Source organism: Nerophis ophidion, linkage group LG18 (assembly GCF_033978795.1).
Source record: "Nerophis ophidion isolate RoL-2023_Sa linkage group LG18, RoL_Noph_v1.0, whole genome shotgun sequence".
In the NCBI taxonomy this organism is placed as follows: Eukaryota; Metazoa; Chordata; class Actinopteri; order Syngnathiformes; family Syngnathidae; genus Nerophis; species Nerophis ophidion.
In genome coordinates, this window is record NC_084628.1 from 7,395,999 (window position 1) to 7,405,488 (window position 9,490).

Below are 9,490 nucleotides of genomic sequence, written 5' to 3' on the forward strand. Positions count from 1 at the left end.
GGTCTTTTTTCAGCAACTACAAGAAAACACTATAAGCAGATACGATATAACCAAAAATAATAGCCGTTGTGACGTAGATAGCAATAAGCCAGTATTGACCATGAAAAATATTATACTACAATTGAAAAGACTTAGACTTCCTTTTATTGTCATTCAAATTTGAACTTTACAGTACAGATAAGAACAAAATGTCGTTGCATTAGCTCATAGTAGTGCAGGATAAAAGAGCAATAAGGTGCAGATATAAATAGATTACTGTACAGATAAATATATTGCACTTTTGCATATGCATCCACGTAATATGAATGTAGCCCTACATGGGTAAAAATGCCTTTTTTTGGAGCCTAATTTTATTTATCTAAGAATCAAAATTACTCTCCCTGTCAATAATATGTTTTGATATCTGACAGAACAATCTTTGTGAAAATTCTTCCTCAGTTTGCTCAGCTGTGTTCCCCATGGTGGTCAAGCAGCCCCCACCCTTCCCTTCTTCTAATGCAGTGCCAGTACGTCTCTTCTGCAAACCTGTCAAAACTTCCCATTTTTGTCCTTCTATTCTGCCGTTTTCCCAGTCTATGTTTTCGCTATTACCAGAATGTAGTCTGCTTTACAAGCCTCCATCCGCAACATTCGAAACGTGGGTTCTTCTGAGGAGCGCCGCAAGTGTTATGTTCTGCGATTCAATCAAATAACAATGTGACAGAGATGGATGGACATGAAGACGACAGAAAATATGCATCTGCCAAAAATCCCAACCTTGTATAAAAACCTAGACAAATAGACTTATAAAGTAAAGAGCAGAGAGCAGCTCGCACATTCTCATACTTTCTGTAACATCCAAAAATAAATTCCATCCATTTTCTACCGCTTGTCCCTTTTTGGGGTCGCAGGGAGTGCTGGAGCCTATCTCAGCTGCATTCAGGCGGAAGGCGGGTTACACCCTGGACAAGTCACCATCTCATCGCAGGGCCAACACAGATAAGACAACATTCACACTCACGTTCACACACTAGGGTCGATTTCATGTTGCCAATCAACCTATCCCCAGGTGCATGTCTTTGGAGGTGGGAGGAAACCGAAGTACCCGGAGGGAACCCACGCAGTCACGGGGATAACATGCAAATTCCACACAGAAAGATCCCGAGCCCGGGATTGAACCCAGGACTGATCAGGAGCTTCGTATTGTGAGGCAGGTGCACTAACCCCTCTTCCACCATGCTGCCCCAAGAAGAAATCATTATTATAATTATATTTCAAGGTTCCTCAAGAGGAAAACCCATCCATCCATCCATTTTCTACCGCTTATTCCCTTTTGGGGTCGATGGCGCCTATCTCAGCTACAATCGGTACAACATTCACACACTAGGGCCAATTTAGTGTTGCCAATCAACCTATCCCCAGGTGCATGTCTTTGGAAGTGGGAGGAAGCCGGAGTACCCGGAGGGAACCCACGCATTCACGGGGAGAACATGCAAACTCCACACAGAAAGATCCCAAGCCTGGATTTGAACCCAGGACTGCAGGACCTTCGTATTGTGAGGCAGACGCACTAACCCCTCTGCCACCGTGAAGCCCCAAGAGGAAAACAAATAATACATTTATTAACTGCTATAAAATTGTGATTGAGCAGATGGCGAGTTTTTGTTAAGTATTGTTACAGTTTAGGCCATGAGACTATTCTTTTGAATATTTTTACCAATTTTCCTGGGATTTCCTATACTCTACAATGCAATTGTTACAGCTCCTCTGACCCGCAGCATTAGACACATGTAATACAAGTGATAATGAAATCCACTGGTGTTGTTTGGTGCTAAATTAACCACAATAATATTTGCCTTGTTATCAATATCACCAGTCAATGACAGTTTTGGTGTGCAATGACACCTTTTGACAGAATTTTCTTTCAAGTTTTTTGCTTTGACATGTTTATTATCTGGGAGACTGACACAGGCATTTAGCTTTTCCACACACCATCCTGACTCACGATTTCAACATTTAGTTCTTCTTAAAACGGTAATTTGAAAGGGTTGGCTGAACAGCTACTAAGGACAACACAATTGGCGCTCGTGTTAACTACCAAACCCGGTCGGGCCATGCATACTGTGCCTTCCAGGCAGCAGTAGTGATGGCTACAGAACAATACCTTAAGTTTTGCAGCCAAACCTTTTGAGTTACAGTTCGGTAGTAAACAGGGGCGCCGATTGCGTCGTACCTTTATGTCAGTACAGCCAACCCTTTTAAGTTACGGTTCGGTAGTTAACGAGATCTGGGATTGCATCATATTTTTTTGAATAAAAATAAAAATATCACTTGAATGGTCTGAATGAGTTGAAAAGGTTGGTGTTGGAATTTTTTAAATCGGTGGAGAAATGTTGAAATAAAAACATGTTGAAATGAGAAGTGGGTTTTGAGGATACCAGGCAAGCCATGCATAACGTGTCTTCTGGCAAGATTAGCAACCATCTGCCTGGCCGCCTGAAAATGCCTTTAGTTGTGCAGCCAACCCTGTTAAGTCATGGTTCGGTAGTAAACCGGGGCGTCGTACCTTTATGGCAGTTTAGCCAACCCTTTTAAGTTACAGTTCGGTAGTAAACGAGATCTGGGATTGCATCATATTTTTTGGGAAAAAAAAAATATATATATCACTTGAATGATCTGAATGAGTTGAAAAGGTTGGTGTTGGAAATTTTTAAATCCATGAAGAAGTGTTAAAAAAAACATGTTGAAATGAGAAATGATATTAAGGATACCAGGAAACTTTCAAAAGCAATGCGTTCTGTGCCTTACGACAATATTGACAAGAGCCTGCCCAGCCACCGGTCAAGCCGTGCTTACTGTGTCTTCTGGTAAGATTAGCAACCACCTACCTGGCCGCCTGAAAATACCTTTTAGTTGTGCAGCCAACCCTTTTGAGTTACGGTTCAGTAGTAAACAGGGGCGCTGATTGCGTCGTACCTTTATGGCAGTTCAGCAACAAGTTAAACTAATGGGACCAAGGATAACTCAATGGTTAAGACTGCTGCCTCTCATGCAGTACTACTGGGATCAAATCCATAACCAGGAAGATCTTGTTTTTTGTTTCGCCTCGGTCATAGATCCCTGATTACATTTGTGTATGAAAAGAAAAACAATAGTTAGCAGGACCCAGGATAGCTCAATGGTTGAGACTGCTGCCTCTCACGCAGTACAACTGGGTTCAAATCCATAACTAGAAAGATGTTGTTTTTGTTTCTCCTCGATCATAGTTCACTGATTAAATTTGTATATGAGCAAAAACAAAATTAGTGGGACCAAGGATAGATCAATGGTTAAGACTGTTGCTTCTCATGCAGTACTACTGGGTTCAAATCCATAACTTGGAAGCTCTTATTTTTTGTTTTACCACGGTCATAGTTCACTGATTACATTTGTATATGAGCAAAAATCAAACATTAGTGATACCCAGGATAGGTCAATGGTTGAGACTGCTGCATACCATGCAGCACGATCAGGTTCAAATCCATAACTACAAAGATCTTGTTTTTTTTTTCTCCTCGATCATAGTTCACTGAATACATGTATATATGAGCGAAAACAATGCTAATGGGGCCAAGGATAGCTCACTGGTTAATACTGCTGCCTCTCATGCTTTACTACTGGGATCAAATCCATAACTAGAAGATCTTGTTTTTTTGTTTCACCTCGGTGATAGTTCACTGATTACATTTGTATATGAGCGAAAACCAACTATTAGTGGTACCCAGGATTGATCAATGGTTGAGACTGCTGCCTCTCACACAGTACAGCTGGGTTCAAATCCATAACTAGGAAGATCTTGTTTTTGTTTCTCCTTGATCATAGTTCACTGATTACATTTGTATATGAGCGAAAATCAAACCTTAATGGGACCCAGGATAGCTCAATGGTCAACACTGCAGGCTCCTAATACAGGGGTAGTGAGTTCAAACCCCATACATGGTATCAGTAATTCAGCTGTATGGCGTCAAAATGACATACATTGTGGGGTGTTTCTTCTCGCCCACACAGACTAATGTTATGTGCTAGTTGTTTGAGTAACATATAATTGAAAAATTAAGTAAACACTAAAGATAATAATAATCAAAAATAAATAGTCAATGATGACACCTCAGGGGTTACCTGTGTTTGTGTGTGTGAGAATGAATGAGTGTGTGAGAATGTGTGTGTGCGAGTGAGTGTAATTCCTGAGGTGGGTGGGAATAGGAGTAAAAAGTTAATTAAAAAAAAAAAAAGTTGACAAATGACCTCTCCTGGGTACAATTAAAATAAAATAAGTAAATTGTAATTGGATTAAAAAAAAAAAAGTTTATCATATAATTATTTTAACATTACATGGCAGACAATATGTGTCACCTTAAAGCCTTCAGCTGGTTTTGTAAATTACATGTCAATCCAAACAGGACTCAAACCCTGTACTCTTCAACCGGAGTCAACAGTCTTAACCACTGGGCTATCTTGGATCTTGTGGTGTAAATGTTTTTTTCATACACACTCCTGGCTCAGTAAATTTTGATGAGGTAGAACAAAATACCATCAACCAGAGTTGGGTTTGAACCAGTACCTTTCAATCCGAGTCAGCAGTCTGAACTCCTGGTCTATCCCAGGATCCTGTGAAGAATAGATTGCGTTCCATACACAAATGTAAATGAGGACTCCTGGTTCAGTAAAGTAAGATGAGATTGAACAAAATACAGTCACTTATAGTGGGGATTGAACCCACTACCTCTGATTCCAAGTCAGCAGTCTTAACCAGTGGGACATCCTTGTCTTGTGGAGAACTGTTTTCTTTCCATACAGAAATGTTATCTCCGACCCCCTGGCTGACTAAAGTTTGATGAGTTGTAAGAAAATACCGTCAACCAGAGTGGAGGTCAAAACCAGTAAATTATGTTCTAATTCAAATATATTAACCACTGGGCTATGATCAGTCACGTGAAGATGAGATTTTAGTCCATACACAAATGTCATTGAGGACTCCTGGCTCAGCCCTGCGGCCGGTCGGACCATGCGTACTGTGCCATCGCATCAGAACAATACCTTTAGTAGTGCAGCCAAACCTTTTAAGCTACGATTCGGTAGTTAATGGGGGCGCCGATTGCGTCGTACCTTCATGGCAGTTCAGCCAACCCTTTTAAGTTACGGTTTGGTAGTTAACATGGACTATGATTGAAACCATGATTCAGGATGGTGTATGGAAAAGTTAAATGCCCGTGTCAGTCTCCCAGCTAATAAAGATATTAGAGCAAAAGAATGAAATAATGAAATAAGGTGTCATTGCATACTGGACTTGTTATTTGACTGGTGGATTTGATTAACTCTTCACAAAGTCTTTGACAGTAAAGAAGACTGACCTGTATAGTACAAATAAAAGCCTTGAACTTTGAAATATCATGACGTGTGTGATCATTCTTAATAATGGGATTGAGAAATTGTTCAATGTTAAATCTTGATCCTTTGCTTTGCCATACCTGCCAACAACTATGATTATTTTCTGTAAAAAGTACGGTTTTTGACAATGCAGTAGTAAAAACAACGGTTTTCCATGAAAAAAAAGTTAAAGAACCAAATATTGTCAAACCCGCGTGCGGCGAAATGATTTTCTGCGTTTGACCCATCACCCTTGATCACCCCCTGGGAGGTGAGTGGAGCAGTGAGCAGTGGCCGTGCCTGGGGGATTACTGACTTAAAAATCGAAGCTACGTAGCAAAGCAACTCCACGAGCAGGGGACAAAAAAATATACGGGAATCATCAATGATGATTAGTTGGTTTACGTATAAGATAATCCATGATTGGTTGGTTGTTTACTATGATGAGTTATGATTGGTAAAGATTAGGGCAAAACATTACAGACAGGCCAATCAGAGGCAAGATAGGGCGTTTTTTTTTTTATTCATTTCAACTTTTATTAGTAGATTGCACATAGGGCTGGGCGAGTTCAGAAAATATCATATATATAATGATATATTATATTTATGATATGGGTTGAGAAAATATCATATATATAATGTAATAAGCGGAAAAGCCAGGCGGCCGGTCGGGCCATCGCTAGTGTTGCCAGGAGGGCACAGTTCGCATGGGCTCCCCGGCGGGCGGGCCGACCGCTTTTCCACTTATTACAGATAATTCATTGAAGGCCTACTGAAATGAGATTTTCTTATTCAAACGGGGATAGCAGGTCCATTCTATGTGTGATACTTGATCATTTCGCGATATTGCCATATTTTTGCTGAAAGGATTTAGTAGAGAACATCGACGATAAAGTTCGCAACTTTTGGTCGGTAATAAAAAAGCCTTGTCTGTACCGGAAGTAGCAGGCGATAAGTGTGTGATGTCACTGGTTGTAGAGCTACCATGAATTGATTAACGTGGACCCCGACTTAAACAAGTTGAAAAACTTATTCGGGTGTTACCATTTAGTGGTCAATTGTACGGAATATGTACTGTACTGTGCAATCTACTAATAAAAGTATCAATCAATCAATCAATCAATCAAAGCTCCTCAAATACTCACATTGTTTACAATCATGGCCACCAGCAGCGAGAGCGATTCGGACCGAGAAAACGACAATTTCCCCATTAATTTGAGCAAGGATGAAAGATTCGTGGATGAGGATAGTGAGAGTGAAGGACTAGAAGAAGAAAAAAAAAGACGAGGGCAGTGGGAGCGATTCAGATGTTATTAGACACATTTACTAGGATAATTCTGTAAAATCCATCCCCATCCATCCATTTCCTACCGCTTATTCCCTTTCGGGGTCGCGGGGGGCACTGGCGCCTATCTCAGCTACAATTGGGTGGAAGGCGGGGTACACCCTGGACACGTCGCCACCTCATCGCAGGGCCAACAGAGATAGACAGACAACATTCACACTCACATTCACACACTAGAGCCAATTTAGTGTTGCCAATCAACTTATCCCCAGGTGCATGTCTTTGGAAGTGGGAGGAAGCCGGAGTACCCGGAGGGAACCCACGCATTCACAGGGACGACATGCAAACTCCACACAGAAAGATCCCGAGCCTGGATTTGAACCCAGGACTGCAGGACCTTCGTATTGTGAGGCAGACGCACTAACCCCTCTGCCACCGTGAAGCCCTCTGTAAAATCCCTTATCTGCTTATTGTGTTACTACTGTTTTAGTGAGATTATTTAGTCATACCTTAAAGTCGGAAGGGTGTGGTGACCGCCAGTGTCTCTGATGGAAGCCATGGAGGAGCCAATAAAGTCGCAGCTGCCTCTTTGACAGCTGCATGAGGACGCAAGCTCCGCTCATGTTTACGGTAAGAGCCGATTTATTACCACAATTTTCCCACCGAAACCTGCCGTTTGACATGTGGTGGAGAACCATGTTCGCTTGACCGCTCTGATCTATATTAAAGCTTCACAACAAAAACTCCGGCTGTGTTTGTGTTGCAACAGCCGCTTTTCACCAACATCTTTCTTCTTTAGAGTCTCCATTATTAATTGAACAAATTGCAAAAGATTCACCAACACAGATTTCCAGAATACTGTGTAATTATGCGATAAAAACAGACTACTTTTAGCCGTGATCGGTGCTGAGAGAACATGTCCGCTACCACCGGTGAAGTCACACGGTCGGTAGTAGCGGGTTTCAGTAGGCCTTAGGTATTCAGATCTTTGTAGTATTACATTTAATCAGGCAGTGTTCTTACCAAAGTATTCATTGATGTCTTAAATACATTCTCAAACCAATTAGTTTGAATGATCGAACAGCTCATTAAGTTACAAAGTTCAAAACTTTTATCTTCTTTACTGTCAGAGACTTTTTGGATAGCCCATTCTAATCGCCAGTTAATGGCAAATCTGGGACGCAACGTCACTGTTTAGCAGAACTTTGTTACACACAGTTGCTTTAACATAATTATATCTAGGAGACTGACACAGAAATTTAGCTTTTCCACACACCATCCTGACTCAAGGTTTCAATCAGCGTCTGTGTTAACTACCAAACCGTAATTTAAAAGGATAGACTAAACTGCTATTAAGATACCACGCAATCAACGCCCATGTTAACTACCGAAACAATCAGCACCCCGCTATTCCACTTAGTATAGATAATTCCACTCTTTGTAGTAATACATTAAAGTCCAAGACTTTTGTTTTTAATAGAAGATTAGCAGTCTTCTTTACAGTCAGAGACATTTTGACAGCCAATCAAATTCTCCAGTCAACGGCAAATCCAGTATGCAATGTGACCTTTTAGCAGAAATTTGTTCCAAACAGTTGTTGTAAAATGTCTATTACATGGGAGACTGACACAGGTATTTAGCTTTTCCACACACCATCCTGACTCACACTTTCAATCTGCGCCCATGTTAACAACCATACCGTAACTTAAAAGGATTGGCTGAACTGCTATTCACAGCTTTCCTTTTTCCATATTTTGTTATGTTACAGCCTTATTCCATGCATTTACTACCACTTGTCCCTTCCGGGTTCGCGGGGGGAGCTGGAGCCTATCTTAGCTGCTATCGGGAAAATAACCTATAATTACAATGTGAAAAAAACATGTGACACGTCCATCCGTCCATCCATTTTCTACCGCTTATTCCCTTTCGGGGTCGCGGGGGGCGCTGCGGAAGGTATGCTTTTTAAAAAATGTTTAATAAATAAAAACTAAAAACTGTAAAAACTGTTTCACATTGCTATTATCGGGTATTGCTAATAGAATTGTGAGGACAAAAAATTATTTTATTCCATTGTGCAGTTTGTTATGTTACAGCCGTATTCCAAAATGGAAAAAAAACATGTAATTTTTGTCCTGACAATTCTACAGACAATACCTCAGAATGACAACGTGAAAATTGTAGTTTAGTTTTTAAATTTTGCAAATGTATTAAAACTAAAAAACTAAAAGAAAAATGTGAAACAAGCGATTGTGTTTATATATATATATATATATATATAAACACTATATATATATATATATATATATATATATATATATATATATACATACACACACACACATATGTATATGTATATATACATATACATATATATATACATATACACATATACATATATATACATATATATATCTACAGTACATACCCATATATATATATATATATATATATATAATTTATATTTATTAAATATATATATAATTATTAATATATATATATATATATATATATATATATATATAAATTTGCCAGATTTAAAAACAAGCAAAACAATTTGTCAATATGGGGTATGGGGTATATATACAAAAATGAATGAATACCATTTTGGAATAAGGCTATACTTAACAAAATGTGGGGAAAGTGAAGCACTTTGAACACTTTCTTGCTTGTCTATGCATGGTGCCATCCTGTGTGCCCAATATTTATTATTGGTTAATTATTTTGTGTTCTTTTTGTTTTACTTCTTGTAGCTGTATGGAGTGGCTGCTGGTTGCATCAGCTCTATTCTTTTAATGTCTTTAATGTCCTTTCTGTTCTTTG

At 39.6% G+C, this 9,490-nt stretch overlaps 1 protein-coding gene across 3 annotated transcripts in view; it reads right to left on the reverse strand.

Annotated features, from left to right (window-relative positions):
* The window catches only part of rtn2a (reticulon 2a), a 72,058-nt gene that overhangs the window by 61,913 nt on the left and 655 nt on the right, over positions 1-9,490 (reverse strand). The gene's annotated exons all lie outside the window — the stretch shown is intronic.